Below are 23,995 nucleotides of genomic sequence, written 5' to 3'. Positions count from 1 at the left end.
CTGTAAAGTCGGTTTACGGATGATAATTGTACGTGATTACGTCATAAGAAAACATTGATGAAAAATTGCATACTTTTAAATTTTCAAATATTATTTACAGTTTTTGCAAATTTAATTTAAATAATTTGTTTAAATATAATCACGAACAATTAGTTAAAAAGCACGCCTTAACCTGTTTGATATTATAGAAGATTTTCTCGCACGGTGGTTGGCCGGTTCTTGCACGCTCGGCTCAGGCGGAACGTGACAATGTCATGCTTTTTCGTGCGTGCAGCCGGCGTTCATCGATTTATAAGACGTTTTCACGTCAAAAAGTGAATTAAATAATGCATTGCAGTTCATTTTGAGCCTGTAACTTCATTATTAAGTGCATTCGCTCCAAAAAGAAAAAAGAAAAATGTTAACAATGGTTGGTGCAAAAAACAAGGATAAACCAAAGACAAAGGTTTACTTAGTTCAGATATTTTCTTAGACACGCATTTCTGAATACCGGCCTTTATGTGGATTACATTAATGTAAACTATGGAAGGCAGAACATCAAAAGGAAACTACATTGGTAGGTTATGAGGGAGAAAGCGCAAGACTGTGTTGAAAGCATTTGAGTATTAAAAAAAAGAGTGTAAACGATGCAATTAAGGAAGCTTTGGACAACTTTGGTCAATGGTAGCAATAGGGATTAAAATGCACGTGTTATTATTAATTTATTTATCAAGTTGACTAAATAAGTATCGTATGAATTCGTACAATGAATGTGTGTGAACGGCTTCTTGTTGTAAGTTAGAGTAAAAAAAATTGGTGATTTATTACAAATTTATAAGCGTTATAGTATAAAATATTAAAAATTATAACATGGGTTCATCAAATACTTCTTGTGGAATCAGAATTCCAAGAAAAAACACATCTCTTGAAATTTGTAATGTTTTAGAGATTTGGCAACAGTGCACACCATAAGCCGTGTACTGCAATCAATAAATGAGTTTACAAATGTACGTTTACGACCACGTCCAAATACAATAAGTTAATTGAAACTGCAGGCTTTCTTGCGGGCACAAGGCAAGCTATAATTAAAGTCTGCTCAAAAATAAAAGTTTATACAAGCTATCTTGCTTAAAGTTCATTACTAGCGAAACACAACTGCTTGAGTAAAATTGTTGACGCCGAAAGTTCGCAAGACAATAAAGATTTGGGAAATACCACAACTAAATTTTCTGACGAAAGTTTATACCAAAATAAACAGGGCGGACCCTATTTGGATTCCTGAGGCTCTCGCAAGGGGAAGGGCGATATCGTTGCTTTGTTGCCAGCTGAGACCGCCTCGGCCAGGTTCGCAGGGATGGGTCCAGGCCTCGTGGAGCCTCGAGCGCCCCACTCGTTAGTTGTTGTCTGCACGAAGTACGCAGTCGTTCTCCCTCTGCCGTCATCGTCGCAGGCGCTCGCTTGCGGTGGTAACGCAAAACCCAATACACTTGCCATTAAACTTCCGTTTCTGAACACCTGCGCGCATTTAAATTCTCGTACGCCGAAATTATAGTCGATATCAGTCCAGCAAAGCATTATGGTACATACAAACTTTAAGTACGAGAATGTATAGAGAAATAAACTACATATATATAAAGCAAATGTGTAATAAACTGAAATCATTTATCAAAATTTTGAAAAACAAGTTCATTAAATTTCAAATGAATATAAAACATCATTGAAAAGCCATTTAAACAGTTTAGCAAAATTTAACAAAAATAAAAAAAAATTAATAATTTTTAAGTGATGGAGTAGCGATACAAATAGAGGCGAGAACAAACGTATGGAAAATAATATGTTCATTATTTTGTAAATAAGGCCAAGTAAATAGCTGTTATATATGGTTAAAAGGATGAACAAGAATTGGAAAAAATTAATTAATCGATGTTCCTAAGCCTTTTATATTTTACAGCGCTGTTTTTAGGAAGGAAGCAGATGCCCCATCGTTATTTCCACCCCCCTTTCCACCATGGCCCTGTGGTCAACCGGACAAAGAACAGAAAAGGTGCTGTAGATATATGTGAGTGAATGTGTGTGTGTGTATGTGTGTGTTAGCACGCAAGTGCTAAGGTCCATCCATATTTCACCGCGCGCGGGCAGAGCAGCCTGTCGTCGCCACAGGGGCAAACAACGCAACACTCATAACACGGACCTTCCCCCCCCCCCTCCACTCTGGTGAAGCACGACTGGAGCGCTTGTAATGCGGGTGGCGGCCGGCTGGGCGCAACACGGCGCCAAGGGACGTTGCCGTTCGTGTAACACGGGCGCTTGGTCCCTCCCTCCTGCCCTGCGCGAGACGAAACGAGCAAGGCCGGCTTACACGGAGCGGTTCCCTCGCGAGAGGCGCCTCGTTTAAAATGCTATCATTAACAGGGCCGGGCACGCCGCCACTTGTCCGCTTGTCGACACGGTTAGACCTGTGTAACGCTCTTTTGCGTTCAAATGTATAAGCCTACCAATAGTGTCAACGCAATAAACAACTCGAAGTGGATTTCAAAATATTTCTGTTGTAGCCTGTACATACTATCAGGTACTAGAGACGTTGGAAATAAACGGCAAAATTAAAACTTTTTTTCCATTTGCACTGTACCTACAAATATTTCCCTGTTATAATCGCTGTTAGATCGGAAATACCAAAGAAGCTTTACTTAATAATTAATTTCCTTTTTATTAATATTTATAATATACTAATTGAATATATACTAATTAATGTAATTATATAATATACTACTTTATAATATTTATATTTTTATCTTAACGTAGTATCTTGATATATTAAATAGTTCGATTACTTACAACGTAAAATGAAGTTGAGCTAGACTTTAAAAATACAAACATGTGATATTTCTTTTGTTTAGAGAAATTATATTACTCATTTTATGAGAGGGAACCGTAATCGTTATGCCTATTGCAAAGTGAATGATTCATGTTATCGTGCACACCAATAAATCACCGCTGTAAATTCTGTTTAAGAAACCATTCAAATACCATCGCTGAGCTGAGTAGCCAGATTATTAATTGTTTTCATATATAAAGGTATAGCTATATTATTCATGTGCTGAGATAATATCATGTACCATAGCTTAACTCTAGGAAACTAAGGTTTTTATTTTTTCGAGTCAGAAAGCTGGCTATAGTCAAGTGTTTTTTTTCTTCGTAGTTCTCTCCCTCGGTTATGCACATTTTCTTCAATAATGTTCTCTATTTTCAAATTTTATGTGTTTTTTTTTGTTTTTAGCGCTAATATAACGTTATTTTTGCATTAAAATTAATTTTAACTGATAATTTCATTGTATGTAATTTACTGTTGTACAATCTTTTCATAGTTTATGAAAGTAATAGAGTAAACATGTTTCTTACGTTTTTACTGTCAAAACGTGAATGGCGTGGACTGGGTTCTTGGAATAAAAAAATAAATAAATATATAAATATTCAGGGAATGAAATTTAAAATCCATCCACTAAATTTGATTTTACATGCGTATACAATAAGAAGAAGCAAGGAGATGTAAATCACAAAAAAAAATTACATGCAATACAATTTACATGTAGAGAAGAGTTTGAAATGCTTGTAAACCATATCAGGAAGTCTGAAGTAACGTAACGGTATGAGTTTTAAATAATGTTAATATTACGTTACAATAATTTTATCTTCATAGAGCAAAATGTTATGTTTATTAAAATGAATTACTCCTTTAGTTTATACACACACCAACACAAACACACACACATACATACACACACACATATTTATATATATAAAAGGGATGAATAACCAAAGTTCAGCCTCCAAATTAAGATTTTTTTTATATATTATTTATTTTGTATATTAATAGAGTACAAAACTTTAATTAAATATAAATTTTAATCCAAATCGTTAGCTGTTTCCGAAATACAAGAGATGTAGGTTTTTTTATAGTTTGATTTTTTTTGCAGTGATCGGAATAGGTCGTGTTCACCTATTGGAGTTTATCAATAACTCTACCTATTCCAAATGCTGGATATAAGATTTGATAGATTATATATATAGACAATATACGTTATATATATAAATTTTTTGCAGTAATCACTATAGTTCATACCTACCTACATAAGAACGGCAGCCGGTTAAATAAAAAATTACGAATGCTCATATTTCAACACTTTATTTTAAATAATCAGCTATATTATGGTTTTTATTAATTTTCACTTCATAGATATGATTAATTATAAGTTTTTGAACTTAACCTAATACTTCCTTCCATACTATGTTGCGGGTATGACGAGGATTTTCATTTGGGAGGAGTACTTTTAATGTACTTAGTCGCTTTACTCGGGAAAAGCGCCACATACAATGCGATGCAAACAAATTGATGATCTTAAGTTCACTTCAACAATTTTAAAAGTTTGGCCTTGAGTTTTGTGTACTATCATGGTAAATGCAGACGTTACTGCAAATTTGTGTCACTGCATGGTACATTCCAGTTGACCTGTTGATAAGTGAAGAGTGATTCTAGGTATACGTATTTCTTTGCCGGATTGTTCACCAGTAACGATTTTTGCCTTCATTGTGGTACTACACAGACTTGTCACAATAAGTTTTCCACTTTTAAATATACCTTCTGATACATACAAATTACGCAACAGCATTATTAATGCATTTTTATATTTCAATTCGTGTGGTGGCTAGCTGAAATTTTGTCAGTATTAACGAATTCTGTTGCAAATGCGAGTGCTCGATAACCAAAGAAACACTTCCTAACATTATACTTTGATTGCTTAACACAATAACACAATAACATTGTATTGATAGTGGATCAGGTGCCATCCTTTGTTAAGTATAAAATTTACTTAAACTCTGTTGAATACCTAATTTAAAAGCTTACAACAGATGGCGCTAACGAGCTATAAAACCACGTTTAGAAAAAAATTTAGTTTTCGTGTAAATCGCGTTTTTCAATGAAAGACACCTATATAGATAAACTTGACAAACAAAACGTTATAAAACTACAAACTATCATCCAAATCGTTAGAGCCGTTTCCGAGATGCCAATGTATGTATGTATATATATATATGTATACATACAATAATGGCTCCTTTAATAGTATTATATTATATATTCTGTATATTCAGCAAGTAAAGATCGGATCATTAATTAGCTCTCATAATGCAACCAGAGGTTTTAAAAGAAACAAATTATTTTGTATGGCATAACATAGTAAATAAATAATAATAATTAGTATATAATGGCTGATCTGGCTCCAGGAATAAGGTGTAAGGGAGAGGATGGCAAAATCCTTTAGAATATATGATGGCGGATCCAATATCTTGGTCCTAGATAAGGTAATTAAAAATACCATATCTAAGATGGTGGCTAAAATCAAGGTAATCCATGATGGCGACCGTGATTCCATCCAGTATGGTGGCCCTACAATACAATACACTTGCTGACTTCTGGTGCCGGACCGACTATTATATTCTATTGTTCAACTGTGAGACTCGGTGACTTATTTGGAAGAAGGTTTTTGAAAGAATAGGATATTTACGATATATAAAACTTTTAATTGTATTTCACGTTTGCTAACTATCTATAATAGAGCACACATAGCCACATTTATTTATGCGCACATGCAGCTGCACACTCGCGTTTTTCTTGATTCAAAATAAAGTAGCTTAAATGGATATATTATATGTATACTAAATGCAGTATAAATTATATTTATAAAGTACATAATTTAAATTAATGGCGTGAATTTTTTATGTGATGTAATGTGTCCCTTTTCCTCTATGGTTAACGTATGCTACTTTCAGATAAAAAAACACTATTTACGAAATATTTTCAGTACACTTAAAGAAAGAAGTAAAATATTTTTGTTATTTTAAGTTGTGTGCACTTTATCGGAGTTACTCAACTGCAAGTAATTAATTACCAATCTCTTCTAGGTCAGGAAAAAAATAATTAAAAAGAACCTTGAACAAAATATTTTTTGTGGTATTCAGTGAAGTAAACGGTTAAAAAAACCCAATTTATTCTGCATTTAAAAATGATATAATTCCGTTATCTTTACATTTGAGTTCCTTTTACATCATCTCATTTACATGTGGTAATTTAAATATATAATTTTGATCTTGAAAACTTTTGTTCGTCGATGAGATTGATCGTCGAACGCAATAATAGTTTCACGATCATAAGTTATACTATACCCTAATTGCCAAGTTCCGAACAATAATTATATATTTTTTTAAATAGAGGTTTGCTGATAATAATAAATTAGTATGTGAGATACGTAAGCTATGCACGAAGGTCGAAGCTGTTAGTTGTTTAATTACGTTGCGCGAGTACTTCCGCAAAGCGTTTGTGCGCCCAATACCTAAGGGTGTGTGCTGCCTTGCGAAAGGAGGGTGAATTCCTAACCCCCCCCCCATCCCTCTAACCGGCACAACTCCTCGTGAATGCTAATTACAGCGGAAAGTTCGAGCGCTTATCCGAACGGTAGCACCGCCTCCCCCTACCGACAAACTTTCAACCCTCCTTCCCCCCACAACAGACCCCCCTAAAACCTCCTATTCAATGAGCAAGCAGTGCTATATCCCGCGAGGCGCTAATGGGACGGCGAAGAGGCACGAAACAATTGACTGCGCATAACCTAAAATAGTTGCTTGAATATTCAGCAGCACGGGCGCTGCGAAACGGAATACTTCCTCAAAAGTAAGCGCTACTTTCGACGGAGGTAGTTTAGATAGCGGGATAAAATTCCGGAAGTCATTTTCTTATCATGGCTGTGAGTTTCAGGACTTAATAAGGGATTTTTTTTTCTTGACTGATAAAAATAAACTCGATGGAATTACGATTACATCTATGTTCAAACACTGCGCAACATGTTACAACGCTTATATGCACATTATTAAGAATTAACAGGAACACTATTATATGAATTTTTTCCCCCGGAAGATCACTCCCAGGTATGACAGTATGGGAGAAAGAAAAAAAAACTGGTAAAATCAAATGGGGAAAATAAAAGCTTCTAAACTTTTCAATAGACAATAAAATGAGACAAGCGTTTTGAAATAGACCAGAATATATTTTTTTTTGGAAATTTTAATAAACTGTATACTAACAAAATGTTTTTTGTACATACTTCATTTCTGGTTATACTGTATATATCTAATAGATTATCTAATAACCGACAGCACATCATCTGTGTTGTGCCAAAGAGCATCGGTGCTCTGCGTAGAAGTTTCGGTGCTGTACTAAGTAGCACAATCGTCTATAGTTTTCACTAGTAAAATTATGCAGCGGCATTTTAAATATTTATTTTGTGAGAAAAACGGAACGCAGTCATCTAGCCTGGTTAGAAATTTTCCTTTTGTCACTCGCATAACAGTACTACACTAAATGTGTGGTGTTTTGTTGTGTTGAAACGTTGTTACGTTAGTAATCTTTATTAGTGTTTTATTTTATTTTTTGCCCCGTGAAACCACATCGTTCGCGTTTGGTCCGAGGGGGTAAGGAAGGGGGGGGGGGGTTGTTTCCCACCCCCGCGCCACCGGGCCAAGCCCGACCCAAAGTCTCCTCTTCGCCGCCGTAATATCTTCATGGCTTGAGCGATGCCCCGGGATCAATACGCCAGCCGCAAGACATCACCCCACCGGGCAGAGCGAGGTGCCGAGCAGCGCTCTCCATCACCCGACTGCCAGTCTGCTGTTAGCGAGATGACTCTGCGCAGCATCCTCCACCCCGCTCCCTCTGTCCTCCAGCACACAGCAGACAGCGTTCTACAGTCCCTAGAGCCAAGAATTCTTATTTAACTCCGGGCCAGACACATGCATATTCAAGCCGTTTTGGTGTACTCATTCGTCGATAATAATACACAGAAAACAATTCTTTGTACTTTTACAATAGATTCCTTTAGAAACCAGTTGCAAAGAAATAGTTTTTTTAATACTACAAAAAATATATTGTAACTCTGTACAACACATGGCTATGGCTATTTTTTCATGTATGAAATTCGTTTTTTCGATATAATACTGAGTAATTCTTACGATAATTGGCGCATAATTTAGTATTTTAATTATAGTTTCATTCAAGCATTTTTATTTTATTTTATTGCATCATGCTTATTATTTGTGCAGTTAATACTGGAAATTTATTCAGGGAATAGCTGAAAAATGACTAACTGTTGGATGTACTGGGAAAACACAAAGTATAAATGCTCCGAACCCATTATTACAGCGAACACTATTTTGTAGTGATACAGTTGTTTTCATGTAAATGTACAAATTTACAAACCATCTGTAATTTTACATGAATATTTATGTTCCCTTTTTACGTTTGTAACACACTATATGAAATTTTGTGTAAGTAACTTAAGTGTGAGCCGAGTATTGCCGCCTGGAGGCAGGCTAGCTTCACTGCTTGTCGCCTGGTGGCGGGCCACCCGCCAACTAAGAACATCGCTGCGCTAGCCCGTCGCCACTTCCAGAAGTTGGCTGCCTGCGTCGGCCCTGACGTCATCGCCACGTGACCGAGTGGCGACTACGGTATGGGACATTCTGGAAAGAGATGGGGGACCCGAGCAGGCCGGGAAGCAGAAGCAGAGGCAGAGGCAGAGGAGACCAGTGTGTGCCTACTGCCCGAGCACAAGTTACTGCCGAAGCTGCCTTCACACCGCACCGACTGCCGCCCGATCGCTGCCACGCAACGCCACGCTGCCCGACGGAGGGGCGCCGAGGACTCTGCTGGACTTAGCCGTTGTCGCCCGGTAAGACACCAATATTTATTTTGCATCAAGGACCTCGCCCATCTTCGCCGAGGACGAGTGCACAACGTGAAACGAGTGAACGCAATTGTGGAGTCGTACTAGCTACTTATGCAAGAGACATGTGCAGTACAAGACAAATATTTTTGGAAACAATGGAATGCTTTAATCAGAATGGCCTGACTTGAATTCGGACCTTGTTCCTACGGGTGCGAGACCAGTTTTTTACAACTGCTTTTCCCTGTTTCATGGATTGTGTTTAACCGATACTTCATGTGATGAGGACGTGCAAACAGTCCCATGCTCGTTTCGCATTTTGAAAAAAAATAATGATCTTCTCCCACAAACTGTTGAAGCGTGAAGCGTAAACAGAGGGTCTTTCTACTAAATGCTGTTGCCATGCATTTATAACGCTTGTATTGTGTAGTATATGAAGACCTCAATTTAAGCATATCCTCATATGCTTAAAATTTCTTATTTTTAAGAATCTCTTGATTAAATCAATGGTTAGACTACCAGTTGATACTAGAAAATTAAAAAAATTAACGACGCTTTGGGGGATGTGTTTGAAGTCATTGAGACTTAAAATTAAACAGTAACCAGAATTCAATTTAGGTTGCATCGAAAATCTACGATTTTACGTAAAATTCAAAACCCATCGTCAAGACATCAAAACTATTAAATGAATTACAGTAGAGCGTATTTCAGCGATAATGGTTTTGCTGTATCGTACCGAGAAACATCTGTTCATGCTACCACTGTGATCAAAAGTTTCGAGTATGTTTTAAGGTTTATTTTCTATGATTGCAGTTTTCATTCCCACACCACCTGTTATTTTTCAGCGTAAAAATTTCCTTTTGATTTTAATGCAAAAATCCGCCTTTAGTTTACTGTTTCAGAGTAATGGAAAATGCTTTTAAAGCACGGTTAGGTGTGTCCTTTTATTTACATATATCAGTTACCAGACACCGCTGTGTGTTACATCAGGGGCTTGAACAAACCTCAGTACTGGGAAAACACAAAGTATAAATGCCTTGGGTAAGAATCCGAACCCATTATTACAGCGAAAACTATTTTGTAGTGATACAGTTGTTTTCATGTGAGTGTACAAATTTACAAACTATCTGTAATTTTACATGAATATTTATGTTCCATTTTTACGTGTGTAACACACTATAAACACAGTTCATTCTAGAATAATGACTACTCGTGATGTTGGCCATCTTTCGACCATCACCCTCAGTGCTTGATGCTAAGCCTCGCCTCTTTAAGCCGGAGGTTGAAGCGCCCCTCTTGAAACACGGCGTTGTCGTCGTCTGAACTGCTCGGGCAGTCGGTTACGGCCGAAACGAGGCACTCCACGAGTGAGATTTAACGGTCCCTAAATTACTTCAACGGCCAGAGTTCTCTCTCTCGCGCGAACCTCCGGAAGCGTGCGCGGCGAGAGTCCTCTCGACAGCACCCGCAGTTACACCCGAAGTGGGTACTTGCCCGGATTTGTGGTCGCGGGAATCTCCATCCGGCGTCCGTAATGCGTCGCCGTCCTGGGTTGCATCCATCCGAGGCCGGCAATCAAGGGAGTCGGATCGTCGCTAAGCCGCCAAGACGACGCCAATTTACTTACGCATTCTCATAAACGGGGTACGTTTTGATGGATGTGTAACATCTTAACTCTCGCATTGCGGCATTTGGTGGGAGTGATTTCGTGAATAGAATGGAAGTCGCGTGGAACGGGAATGTGCAACCACGGTGCTGCCAAAGTTCACAAAGCCAAAGGTAAACTGTAAAGTATTAATTGTTTATTAAATTTTAACAAGACGGGCAATATTGTAATAAAATTCTTGGCCGAAAATCAGGTCCAAAGCCAGGTTTCAGCATTTTCTCAAGTCTTTTTCGCTTTACTCGGAGCCGTTCTATTAAATTTGCTTGCTCTTGAGTGTGCTGAATTTCCTGAAAAACTTAGTGTGATAGTGTAAATTCTATAAAAAAGGAAAGAAAAAATAAATATAAAAACAACATTGTGAGACAAATTAGGAACGAGGCTGTTTACCTCAAACTCAAGAACATAAGATTATGTATTCTGTTGAAATACCATTTATTTATACAGGTGTAAATTTTAACTAGGTGAAGATGCGCCTTCTCAATGTCAAATATCTACAACTTATCTACGCCAAAATTTAGACTGAAACAGGCTACAGTGATATTAGATTGCAACGTTAGTTAGCCACACCTCTCTTTTAGTAAGCGCTGCATAGAGCCACAATTATCTCAAGGTTATTCTCACTATAGTCACAAATCAACTTTTCAGTACATAATACAGCCACTTTAGTGAATCCAATGGCGACATGTCAAGATATTTCAAAAGATTTTTCATCCTTTGTACATGATTGGGTCCTCGCTTCTTCTTGTTCTTTATTACAACATACCTGCAAAATTCTCGTGATTAGCGCCGGTCTGTGCCTACATTCGAATGACAGTTGTCATTGGATCACTTAGAATAAAAAGTCACTAGTGACGTGCAAATATTTTACCTCCGTAACGAGCCAATTCATGTGTTCTCAATTTGTTTATGTTGCAAATACGAATCTCAGACGCGAAATGTAACGTTGCAGCCTTTAAAATCATGCCGAGCTCTATTTCTAAACTGATCAATAAAATAGTCGCTTTTCAAATTCCAAATTTATGGATCAAATCATACACATACGTTCTGCGCTTGCCGCTAGAATTCGTTGCCTTAATTGTGAAATGTGCTTTCAACCATTAAACGCAAATAGATATTAGTCGCACGAAACAACCGAAAATTTCAAACTATTGGAAACGGATTAAATTTTTGACAAGGAATTTTTTTTAAATACTGTCCATTTGTTAAAATTCACTAAATAATTAGTACTATTACAATTTTCGCACATGAAATCATACTTATATGTCATTTAAAAATATTAACCTAAAACAATTTGTATTGCATATTATAACACTAAGTACATATTTGTATATTTGTTTTTGCGTAAACGACTGAAATAACTCTGTAAATACTTCCTAAAAACAAGCTTAGCTGATTATATAATTATATATTATTATATAATATTATTATAATGTTATTAAGAAGGTAAAAGTCCAATGACGAGTTTTCAACCACGCCCATTGAAGTTAACAAGCGTGCGCTATACTGCTGTGCTAGTAAGCCTCTTGGGAATTTAATGTTAGTTTTCTGAGGTATTTTAAAACTTGGTATTAATTTTTACGGTGACTCTTTTAGTTTACTAAATACATTCCAGGGTGGTTTCACTATCATAAATTTTCATTTGGCACACCAATACGTGTGGTACGTCCCCTAATGTTTACGAAAAATACTTAACACGGGTTTATGTTACTACAAGTGAGTCCGCCATCTTTGTGTCACGATTACATTTATCGACTTCCGTCCCATTTTCACAAAATTACTCCTACCAAATGCCGTATACCGAGAGTTTAGGTGTTTAAACATAAAAAATTTTTACTAAATAATGCGCGATGCGGGGAGAACGTTGAAATGTGGCGGCAGCCACTGACAACGACTTGCCTGTGCACACGTTTGCGTAGTCAGTTTGACACCATGAAATAGCATGTTACTTTTGATGACTGGCTCAGTATCGTTCGTCATTAGATCTGTACACCCAATAATCAAAGCAAAGCAGATTAGGTATATGCACTGCAAGTCCAGTTTGCTACCAAATGAATGCGCACAATCCACGCGGCATTAAATACAGTAGATAGTTTATTATTTAGAAGAGTCATTTGATGTTAATAATTACATACAGCCGGAAAATGTTCTGTTACCCACTGTTTCTTTCCACGTTTTGACACAGTGCGATGGACAACCGTCGTCTCCGGTTCTGAGCCTTCTCGCAGCGCGAAATCTCGCTGCCTTGTAATCACGTCACAGAGGGGGGGAAACGTGATCATAGAGCTTGCTGTCCACCGCTTGACTATCATGTTTCAGTGCCTTCTGTGCTGTCGCCTGAAAAAAAAAGCGAGCGAGTCTTCCAGTACACGCCAGTGATGTGTAATCATCGAACACCGGTAACGATAAAATTCACGTGTTCTCATGTGGCAAATAAACCTATATTACGAAACTCAGACACAAATTTAAAGTAGAATTCTTTAAAATAATGCCGAGCGTGATAAATAAACGAAAATGTTTTGTATGCACCAGAAATTCATTGAAATAAGCGTGCACTACACAACGGAAATTTAACAGCTTGAAAGTCCAATGTGTATGCATTAACTGCTATAGCCATGAGACGAAATCGTCAAGATGAAGGACCTACGCGTTTCAACATGCACCCGTATATATTGTGTCTTTACAGTTTTGATGAAAGCTGAGCTATCTCTACATTTAAATGTCAACTAAGTATATGAAATGTCAGGATTCTGACGTATTTTTATGTTGTCATTATTCTTTTTTATTACTATACATTTTAACATAAAGTATTAAAGGATAGTAGTACTATTATAAAGTTTTATTTTTTTAATACCTATGCGTGATGAAATCTGTGTGATGTTTACGAAAGCATTGTATACGAAGGAATCACTCGGGTCCACCATAGTTACGAGATTCCATAGTTGGCAGCACCGTGGTTGCACATTTCCGTTCCATTCACGTGATTACTTCTACCAAACCCGTATACCGTGAGCTAATATGTTTACACATAAAAAAAAAAAGAGTGCGGGGCTGCCATGAGCGTTACAAGTGAAATTTAACACGCAGAGAGACGGAATGTGTGTAAGTATACGAGTGCACAGGTACGCAAGCGCAACAATGTGCTATTATGCAAAAATTTCTGTGAGCACCCCAATCCCGATCGTTGCTTTCTTCGTTGCTCTCTGAGCGTTACATGCTCTAATTAATTTAAGAATCATAACGCAAAGGAACGTTAGAAATATTTTACGGAATTTAAAGAAAATATATAGAGGAAATACTCGTACAGTATTAGCTTCTTTCCCGCACAGAATTTCAAAACAGAGATAGATAAAAATAATCCGTGCCTGTGTTATCAGTTCTTTCAGTTTTATTCGTAGCGCATATGTCATTAAAATATTGTTTTTGAGAAGTTTTAGAATTATGTGTTTTCAGCCGGGCACAATTTATCGCTCCATTGAAGGTGTAATTTAACAATTTATAACCCTTGAGATTTTTTTTTATATTTCTGAGTTTTTAAAATAAAGTACAAACTGCCATTAAAAAAAAATGTTGTATTAACTTTAACATCTTACGTAGTTATTTAATGCTTGGAATATGGTTATTTTTCCTTGTTTTACAAATAAAAATACTAACTGCTGTGAAAATAAAACAATACGAATTTTATGATTGTACGTAGTTAATTGATGCTTCGGTGGTTATGAGTATTAGCCATCATGCGGCGTGAGGATACAAATGCTATAAATAGTAGCGCAACGGACGCGACGCGAAGGACGCGATGCGACAAGAAAATATTGCATTGTTGTTAACATACGGTATTTACTCACGTGACAAATTCAAATAAACGATCATATATAAAAAAAATTTTGGGCCATTCCATATGCATCACACATACAACATCCATTAGTGTTTGCAAGATCTTAAATAGAAATAGATGTGAGAACTATGTTGAATCAAAATTGAACGTTTATTCGGAAAATAAATCACTAAGCGTGTACATATTTAAATATTTCATAGATAAATTTAGAAGGAAAAAAACTTTAAAAAATATATATGCACCAGTTTAGCAATCATGCAAAAAACAAAATTCTGACCTTTATTTCAGTAAAGTCGCACATGTGACGCGATGCAAATTGAAAAAAAAAAAACCTTTTAATCGAAACGTCTGTCGAGCCCGCGAATTTTGTCGCACTGGCTTCACCCGAGGTGTCAAACGTGATTGGCTAGGAAAATATTTATTTTTTCCCCCGTCGCGCCCGTCGCTCTATTGTGAAAGATGAGTTGAAAGCAGAGATCAGGAAGGAGCTCTCGAAAATAAAAGGTGTTGTAGACTAAATCTAATTGATTAAGTATATACATGGTATATTTCATTAATATTATTATTTACGTAAAGTATTTGCACGAAAGCGAACGCACTTTACAGTTTCTTCCTCAGGAGACGTAAGCAGGTTGGAAACTGGGTCGCAGGCCAGCAAGCACGGGGCAACTGCTTTAATGGCCGCGCGCAAAGGCAGCGGGTGCTAAGGGGAAGCCGAAGAGTGGAAAAGGGGAAACTCTACTCCGCGGTTCCATAAAAGGGCAGCAGTATCCGAAATTATTACTACGTTTCTATAGATGCGCTCATGATATTCGAACAAAATCGAAATGTAGGTAACTATGAGTAATAGGTATTTTATAAAGATTTTCATACGTTTAATAATTGAAAAAAAAAATAATGTTTTTGAGAAAACATGTAGGTCAATTGATTTTTTCAATCTAGCATATACAAACTGCGCGCTATCGTGTTGTATACAGTTTTGTTTTGGCTATAAGATTCTGTTTTTGTACGTTAGCACTCGTAAATCGATACATTTTTTAAAAAAAATTCTATTAACCTGAGTTCTAAAGTGTTTCGAGAAAAATATTTTTTTTTGTTATTTATAAGTAATGTCCTTAAAAGTAAAGAGCCATACGAAAAACGCAAAATGAAACCTGTTAATATAAAATTGTATAATTATCAATGATATCATGCATGCTCTCAATGCATGCTAGGATTGAAAAATAAATTGTCCCTAAGGTTCCGTGTAGTAGTGATAAAACCATTTATAAATTATGAACTACGGTTATTGAAAATTGATTCAATAAAATTCCGGCACAAATACAAAATTATGTTTGAAAAAATAATTTAAGAAATTAACCCCGAATTCTTGGTGTGAAATGTAGAGTTTATTTTATTTTCTTGTCTGTACTATTACTCGAGAAATTTTCCTGTACATTTATTCCGATATCTCTCTTGAATTTGTTGTTGGATCACAAATTTTAGCACCAGATAATTTTATGTACGTAATTTTAGACCGGTAAAATGTCACGCAAGTGATCGTAGTAGCTATGGACATTTGCGTGACTTATTACTATTGTTATATAATACCAGTGTGTTTCCCCGTGAAAAAAAACGCACGATGATTTTATTCTTTAATTATCACATAATTTAATTAAAAGGTTATCATACATAATTGTGAAATAGTCATTGATTGTGATATAATAAATAATTAAGATTATGTATGTGGTACGCAGTAGTATCTTGGTAGAAGTGGGCGTTGGTGTAAATGGGAGCACACATTATATTGTTTGCACTTGGTTGTGAAAAAAATGCGGTTTTATTGTTATATCTCCGGCTCCCATCACCATAGAAGATAAAATGTCCGCCAATTTTTAAATCCAATCATAAATTTTTAAACAAAAAAGTTTCATTAAAATCAGTTAATTTGTTATTGTGAAATTCTCGAACAAGCAAACAGACAAAATTTAAAATATGCAATAATAATATAAATATTCAATAAAAAATAATTCAATAATAAAATATTTTCATTCAAACAATTTTTAATTAAATAATAAAAAAATATCTGTATAATGATGCCAAATTTATATGGATTTACTGCGTGGTTTTTACTAAAATGGGTGTATATATTTGTGTTGTTATTGTATTAATATGTATTTTAATTTCTCTTGAAAAAAATTGAGGTGAAATATAAAATTCAAGAGACCTATCAACATAAATTTTGCAGTCGAATAAAAGGAATGTCAAAAAAGAAAATGGAAAAGCCACCTCATCGCAGGAGACTGAGCCTAATGCCGACACAGCTTCCACGCCCTGGACCGCGAGAGCTCAGCACTTTTGCCGTGTCCAAGGGGGTGGTGGCGAGCATCATCAACCCCCCGCCTCGTCAACCCTTTCACCCCTCCCCTCCGGCCATCCAGGGTGAGCTGCCGCCAAGTCCACTGCGGTCCGTCCGCGTGGACGGTGATTCGGTTACCGAGGAAATAATGCCCTTCCCCCTCCTTTCCGCCGCCCTAAAACCACGCTCACATGCGCGCAATTTGCGGCGACGTCTGTGCCACGTCAGCTATGCTTCGCATGCTTCCCATGCTTCCCTCTCGCTCTCTATTGTGGTGTAGCGCGGTTCAACTCAAGAGCTTTAGACGGAAGGAGATAATATATTTTCGGATTTCAAACTATTTCACGATGGAAGGGGGTCACGATGACTTACAATCATGAACAAGGGGACGTGGAAGTAGGCCGAAAAACACTATATCGAAATTAATTTAGCCGGAAGGCACTAGACCAAAATACACTTATAGACCGAAATGCACTAGATCAAATGGTATTAGACCGAAAGGCACTTGACCGAAATGCACTAGACCAAAAAATGGCATTAGACCGAAAGTCACTAGACCGAAAGACACTAGAACGAAAACTCGAAAATTTGTTCTCGCTGGGATTAATTTGAACAATAGTTGTGCAAGGATTAGTCACAAATTTTCTAATTCCCTATCGTAGGATTTCGTGCCCAGAGTCTGAAATTACCTCTTGTCTGTTGGGTTAAGGCGACGTCCTTGTGAATGTTGAATTCCCCGACGTTTCGGCGTGCCTTGTTGCAGCCATCATCAAGGGCCATTAACAACTGAGGACCTGTGTTCTGGCGCAGTGTTTATATATGGCTCATTCACTTCCAAGCACTTTTCGCAACTCTGCAGCAGTTTCTTTAATCCCTCTTGATAGAAGTTCGCCGCCTCGAAAATAAACAAGTTTAACAATCGTAATTTTTGTAATGTTTGCTGTAATTGATAACCCACGTTTCTTTAAATCAACCAAAATGATGCTCTTTTCGTTCCAAAAAACTTTATCCATCATTTTTTGACTCGAGTACGGAGATTGCTTAAACGTTTTCCGGAGGTTGTTTACAAAGCTCCTGTACTTAAGCTACATGCATTGCGTATTCGAAGTCCATGATGCCTATAGACAAGGAGTCCGTTTCATTCCCAGGTAGCAAATTTCTTGCAGAGGGGTTAAATAAACTGTTGCAGCGTTACGAAAAGTGTTGGGAACTGAATGGTGATTATGTGAAAATGTAAAGTGGGTCTGTAGTAAATGAAAACTGCCAATACAAACTTTATCCCACGAGTTTATTATTTTTATATGACCAAATTGAGCTAACTTTACGAATATTCCTAGTAATTATTTGCCCCCTATCATATCTGTTTTCTTCTCCCTATCCAAACACACTTTACTTCCCCCCTCCCTTTCCCTTTCATAGTTTCATCTCAAATGAGATTTTTATTGCATTTCTCACTGTCACTCCGCTAAATTATTCGCTACTGCTCCACCCCAGCACTCTTATCCTAAAAATAAACAATATCCCAATGTTTGGTTTATTAGACGCACTCCAGAGGCAATTCAAAAAGTCTTGATATAACATACTACATTTAGGCTTACTTTTAAAATTTTTCTCAGGTAGCTGGCTACAGACATATATATGTACTCGATTTTCGTAACGCAAGGCACATAAAAATACAAGTCTTCATAACTTCGTAAGTGTAAAGTCAGTAGTCATAAGTTCAAGGGATTACCAGGAAAAAATTCTCGAAATAAATAAATGCCTTTTTATGATTCATGTCATTAAAAGTTAACCGATAAATATAAATATTTTCACAGTAAATTACATTGCGCACTAGAAAACTTTGTAACGAACGTGTCAGTTTTTGCGTACCTGAACTGGATATTTTACAGGAACAACTACCTACCAGTTTCAATTATTCGCAGCTAATTGCTGTTGAAAAATAAATAACGCCGCAATTGGGATGCCAGTGAGTAGTATACGAATGTATGTTCTGGAACACGGCTTCTGGCTGTGGTGCCTGTGGTGACACCCGCCATCTTGGATTGTGACGTCACGGCGGCCATCTTGGATGACCTTGACCTTGACCTTTGACCTTGACCTTTAATTTGATCCTCAAAAATCGCCAAAATCCGCCAAAATTGGGCAAAATTTGCCCAAAATTCCTCAAAATTCGCCAAAATTTCCATTTTTGTGAAAAAAAAATTCCGCCAAAAAATCTCAAAAAATTCCACAAATTAACAATTTCTCTTTTCGAGGGAAAAATTTCCCGTTTCGAGGGAAAAATTCCCGTTTTTAGTCCTTAAAAATCCCAGCGGCTGAAAATTCCTAAAACTGGCTTAAGCATCCTTAACTCAAGCCTCAGTTAAGCCATTTATAGGATTATGACGTCACCGTTGCATTTTCCGTTACGCCCGCCATCTTTAACTTTTTTATTTATTATTCGATTTTAATGAATTTTTTTTAAAAATTATAAAAAAATTAAATTAATAAAATTTTAATATATTTTTTTTTTAAAAATTGTACTTTTTAGACACGGAGTTCGGAGTCCTCGGTTCGAACCCGACGAGGGCAAAAAAAATTAAAAATGGCGACCGATCCTTCCTCACAGTGGCTGCAGGCAGACTGACTCCCAACACTTTTTTTTTTCAAAGCATATATAACGTCACCTAGTATGACGTCATGTCCGCCATCTTGTCTTCATTGCTGGAGACCACCATCTTGTTTTCATCGGCGAGAGTGCGCTGATGCCATGTTAGTTTAATTCGTACCCGCTAGAGTGCAGTAATCATTTGTTATTATTATTGCTGTGACACCCACCATCATGTCATTTGGATGCCATCTTGGAATTTTGTAATTATTTAGCTATAAATTCGGGAAAAATTCCAAAATTCATTAAATAAATCACTCATTAATTTACATATTGATTCGATCAATTCCTGTCCTTGGTTTGATACCCGATCGATGCAATAATGTGTAATTTTATGTAAAAAAAATAATAATTTCAATAAACCACGTTCAACATTATTAAAGAGACTTTAAATCCTCTACTACCATCATCCTATCAGACATCAAGACCACCATATTGTAAATTCGTAATTTTAATGCTAGAGATTCGGATAAAGTTCAAAATTCATTAAATAAATTTTTAATCTAAATGATGATTGATTAGATCGACTTAGGTCCTTGGTTCGATCCCTGGCCGATACAAAACAACTTTAATTTAAAAAAATACTAAAAAAGTGTTAGGTTTGAGAAAATAAAAACACCACAAGTTCTTTTAAAAAAATTTTATTACATAAATTCAATACACTACTACAAGTACAAAAAAAACACTGACAAATTACTAAAGCCTTTTGGATTCCTCGATTCAAACAGTCTTCTTATTGTACGGACTAAGCCTTTTACATGACTTTAAATGTCTATCCGATCCGGTCATCAACGCAGCCAGAGACGGACTGAAGTTCATATCACTTATATAGTCTCATTAGCCGGTACAACACATGAGTCAAATCAATAACCATGTTCATTATACGTCTCGGAGCATTTTTTATAATGACGATGTAAGCTATCGAGACGTGAAATTAGTTTATTGCACTTATTGCACTGAAATTGTATTCTTTGAACATTATAAGAACAACCGCTTCTTTCATGTCTGCGAGCATTTGAGGTGATAGTAAATGATACACCACAGTATTTGCACTGATGCGAAGTACGCTCTTCATTTATTGAAGTATTCAATGCTGATGAAACTTCAGCTAATGGTGGAACAGTACATATCGAAGTCTCCTCCAGTGTTGTCAGAGACGTTGCCAACGGGATCTGCTCCAACATCGTCGGCGCCGACGTCATGGTTCCCGTAGTCGATGGTACATCCTCCATCGAGTACGACGTTAAAGTCGGCAAAGATGCCATCGAAGTCTCAAGAACAAGCAATTACACGTCTTATGCACCAGAAGAAACAAACTAGATGATCCGTACACCGTCGACGTCAGTAACAAAACTGAGCGTCCTGCTGTCTAGGACTCGCTTATATACATGCACCGTATGGAATAATACGATAGTCAAACCAAGAACATTTTACTAAAATACTAGAGTCAAAACAACATTAAAAAAATAGAAGCACCATCAAAAAAAAAGGAAGCACACTTGGAAGCACCTTCAAAAAAGGAAAAAAAAAAAAAATTGGAAGCACCATCAAAAAAAAAAGGAAGCACACTTGGAAGCACCTTCAAAAAAGGAAAAAAAAATTGGAAGCACCGACTACGAAAAGGCAGCACATTTGGCAGCACCGACAACGAAAAGGCAGCACATTTGGAAGCACCGACAACGCAAAGGCAGCACATTTGGAAGCACCGACTACGAAAAAGCAGCACATTTGGAAGCACCGCCTACGAAAAGGCAGCACATTTGGAAGCACCGACAACGAAAAGGCAGCACATTTGGAAGCACCGACAACGAAAAGGCAGCACATTTGGAAGCACCGACTACGAAAAGGCAGCACATTTGGAAGCACAGACAACGAAAAGGCAGCACATTTGGCAGCACCGACAACGAAAAGGCAGCACATTTGGCAGCACCGACAACGAAAAGGCAGCACATTTGGCAGCACCGACAACGAAAAGGCAGCACATTTGGAAGCACCGACAACGAAAAGGCAGCACAGTTGGAAGCACCGACAACGCAAAGGCAGCACATTTGGAAGCACCGACTACGAAAAGGCAGCACATTTGGAAGCACTGCCTACGAAAAGGCAGCACATTTGGAAGCTCCGACAACGAAAAGGCAGCACATTTGGAAGCACCGACAACGAAAAGGCAGCACATTTGGAAGCACCGACTACGAAAAGGCAGCACATTTGGAAGCACCGACAACGAAAAGGCAGCACATTTGGAAGCACCGACAACGAAAAGGCAGCACATTTGGAAGCACCATCATCGAAAAGGCAGCACATTTGGAAGCACCGACAACGAAAAGGCAGCACATTTGGAAGCACCGACAACGAAAAGGCAGCACATTTGGAAGCACCGACAACGAAAAGGCAGCACATTTGGAAGCACCATCATCGAAAAGGCAGCACATTTGGAAGCTCCATCAACAAAAAAAAAAAAAGGCAACAAGGAAGCACAAGTTACGAGATCTAAGTCTTAGAAATCAGAATACAAGAAATAAAAACATTAAATTCTTATAATTTAAATTGTTTATTTTATTGCTTTACATTATACAAATGCAAGTAAAACAAGCCATTATTGTATGTAGCCAGCATTCCTCAGTTCCTTGAGTATGAAGGATATTTCTTTGATGCACGAATAGTTTCCTGCACAAAGCGAACCATGTAGAAGTCTTAGCCGGTCAACCAATATGTTTGGATCTTTCCATGATGTGTAATCAATCTCTTCTACCACCATCTTCCTTGCACCTTTATAAATATTATGATCTCTGGTGTCTTCCGTTTTACCACCAACCTCAGGGTAACTTTCATGTTTGAGACGGTGATCATCACAAGCTTGATCAGATTTATTTAATATATCACGTCGTTTCCACCGTTTCGGTCTTAGGACACCGCCACATTCTTCGATCTTGGCAGCTTTAGGTGCTTCATCATAGTCTATGTCTTTGTCATCAACCTCAGAGTCACTGTAACAATCACCGTAGAAGGAATCGTCTTCACCCAATTTTCCGTAATATTTCGATGTTGATGATGTTGAAGCGTCTTCATCGTCTTCATGCTTCCTTTTTAGGAGTCCATCATTTTTACAAAGTAGGAAAGATCTACTTGAATTCGGCTGGAATATATTCTCACTTTTCACGTTAAGGATTCTTCCATTGTCTTCATTCTTCCGTAAATCATCAACCTCCTTCAATTTAAGTTCTTTGTCGAGATCGGAAGAGCCAAGAAAATTATTGTGGTAATGCAGATCACTCTTCCTTAGGATGGTAGATTCATCGTTGTCCTCTAGCTTGTACGCAGGCTTGGCGCTACAAGTTCTTCCATGTCTTTTTAGGCTCTCTCTCCGCGTAAACGACTTGCTACATCGAACACAACTTATCATATTGCGCAGTGGATTTTTAACACAGTCATTCTTCTCGTGTTGTCTTTTATTCTTTCTCAAGATAAAATCTTTACTGCAAAACTTACACCTATGTTCTTTCGATACAGCGTCAGATCCCAAATCAGAATTCATATTAGTTACTGAGACTAATGCCAGATACCAATTGAGTGTTTTAAATTAGATTCAATACTTAAATAGAAATTTTTTCATATTTCATCAGCGAGAATTAATATATCTCCTGCAAAAGTACTTTATGCATGTAGTTCTGCTTTTCAACAACAGATGTCGCCACATGTTGCTTGCAGGTAAATAATATTTAGTTATTTTATGCGGGATGCGGGATGCTCACTAACGATCGCAAAAGAAGGATGGCTTCGCTAGACTCCAAGGAAAAGGAAGTTCGTCTTGCATGTTGGTGCTCCACAGATGTCTCATGGCATAATATTAATTTGACTGAGTAATGATATGTGTTAATTCCACCTTATAAAAATATTACAAGTTTTGATTTAGTAGCAGAAATTATCGAATTAAATGTAACTCCAAATAAAATGACATGTCTCATTAGACAAAAAAAAAATCCATGCAGAGAGCGGTTTCTCAGAATAGTCAGAAACACTTGAAGAAACCACAGGAATGATTGCAAGAACACGAGAAAACCATCTAAATATTGACAAGAATATTCAGGAGCACACGGAGATAACCACCATAATATTGACAAGAATAATCGGAAGCACACGGAGAAAACCGCCACAAGTTTTCTTTGTTATCATAAAATTACAGAAAAAAATCAAAAATAAAAAAAAAACACAACAAATTCAAAAACTGATTATGCTAGCTTGTGAACTTCTCATTGTTGAGCAAAGATAGAGTTCTAGTCCAAGCCAGAATCAGTTTTTGAATTTGTTGTGTTTTTTTTTATTTTTGATTTTTTTCTGTAATTTTATGATAACAAAGAAAACTTGTGGCGGTTTTCTCCGTGTGCTTCCGATTATTCTTGTCAATATTATGGTGGTTATCTCCGTGTGCTCCTGAATATTCTTGTCAATATTTAGATGGTTTTCTCGTGTTCTTGCAATCATTCCTGTGGTTTCTTCAAGTGTTTCTGACTATTCTGAGAAACCGCTCTCTGCATGGATTTTTTTTTTGTCTAATGAGACATGTCATTTTATTTGGAGTTACATTTAATTCGATAATTTCTGCTACTAAATCAAAACTTGTAATATTTTTATAAGGTGGAATTAACACATATCATTACTCAGTCAAATTAATATTATGCCATGAGACATCTGTGGAGCACCAACATGCAAGACGAACTTCCTTTTCCTTGGAGTCTAGCGAAGCCATCCTTCTTTT

General features: G+C 37.0%; 1 long non-coding RNA gene across 1 annotated transcript in view; it reads left to right on the top strand.

The window, feature by feature from the left end:
• LOC134542859 (uncharacterized) overlaps window positions 1–23,995 on the top strand; it is a 413,602-nt gene that overhangs the window by 75,372 nt on the left and 314,235 nt on the right. The window lies entirely within an intron of this gene.

The sequence above is a fragment of the Bacillus rossius genome, assembly GCF_032445375.1.
Source record: "Bacillus rossius redtenbacheri isolate Brsri chromosome 9 unlocalized genomic scaffold, Brsri_v3 Brsri_v3_scf9_2, whole genome shotgun sequence".
NCBI classification, from domain to species: domain Eukaryota; kingdom Metazoa; phylum Arthropoda; class Insecta; order Phasmatodea; family Bacillidae; genus Bacillus; species Bacillus rossius.
This window is presented reverse-complemented; position numbering and strand designations above follow the sequence as displayed.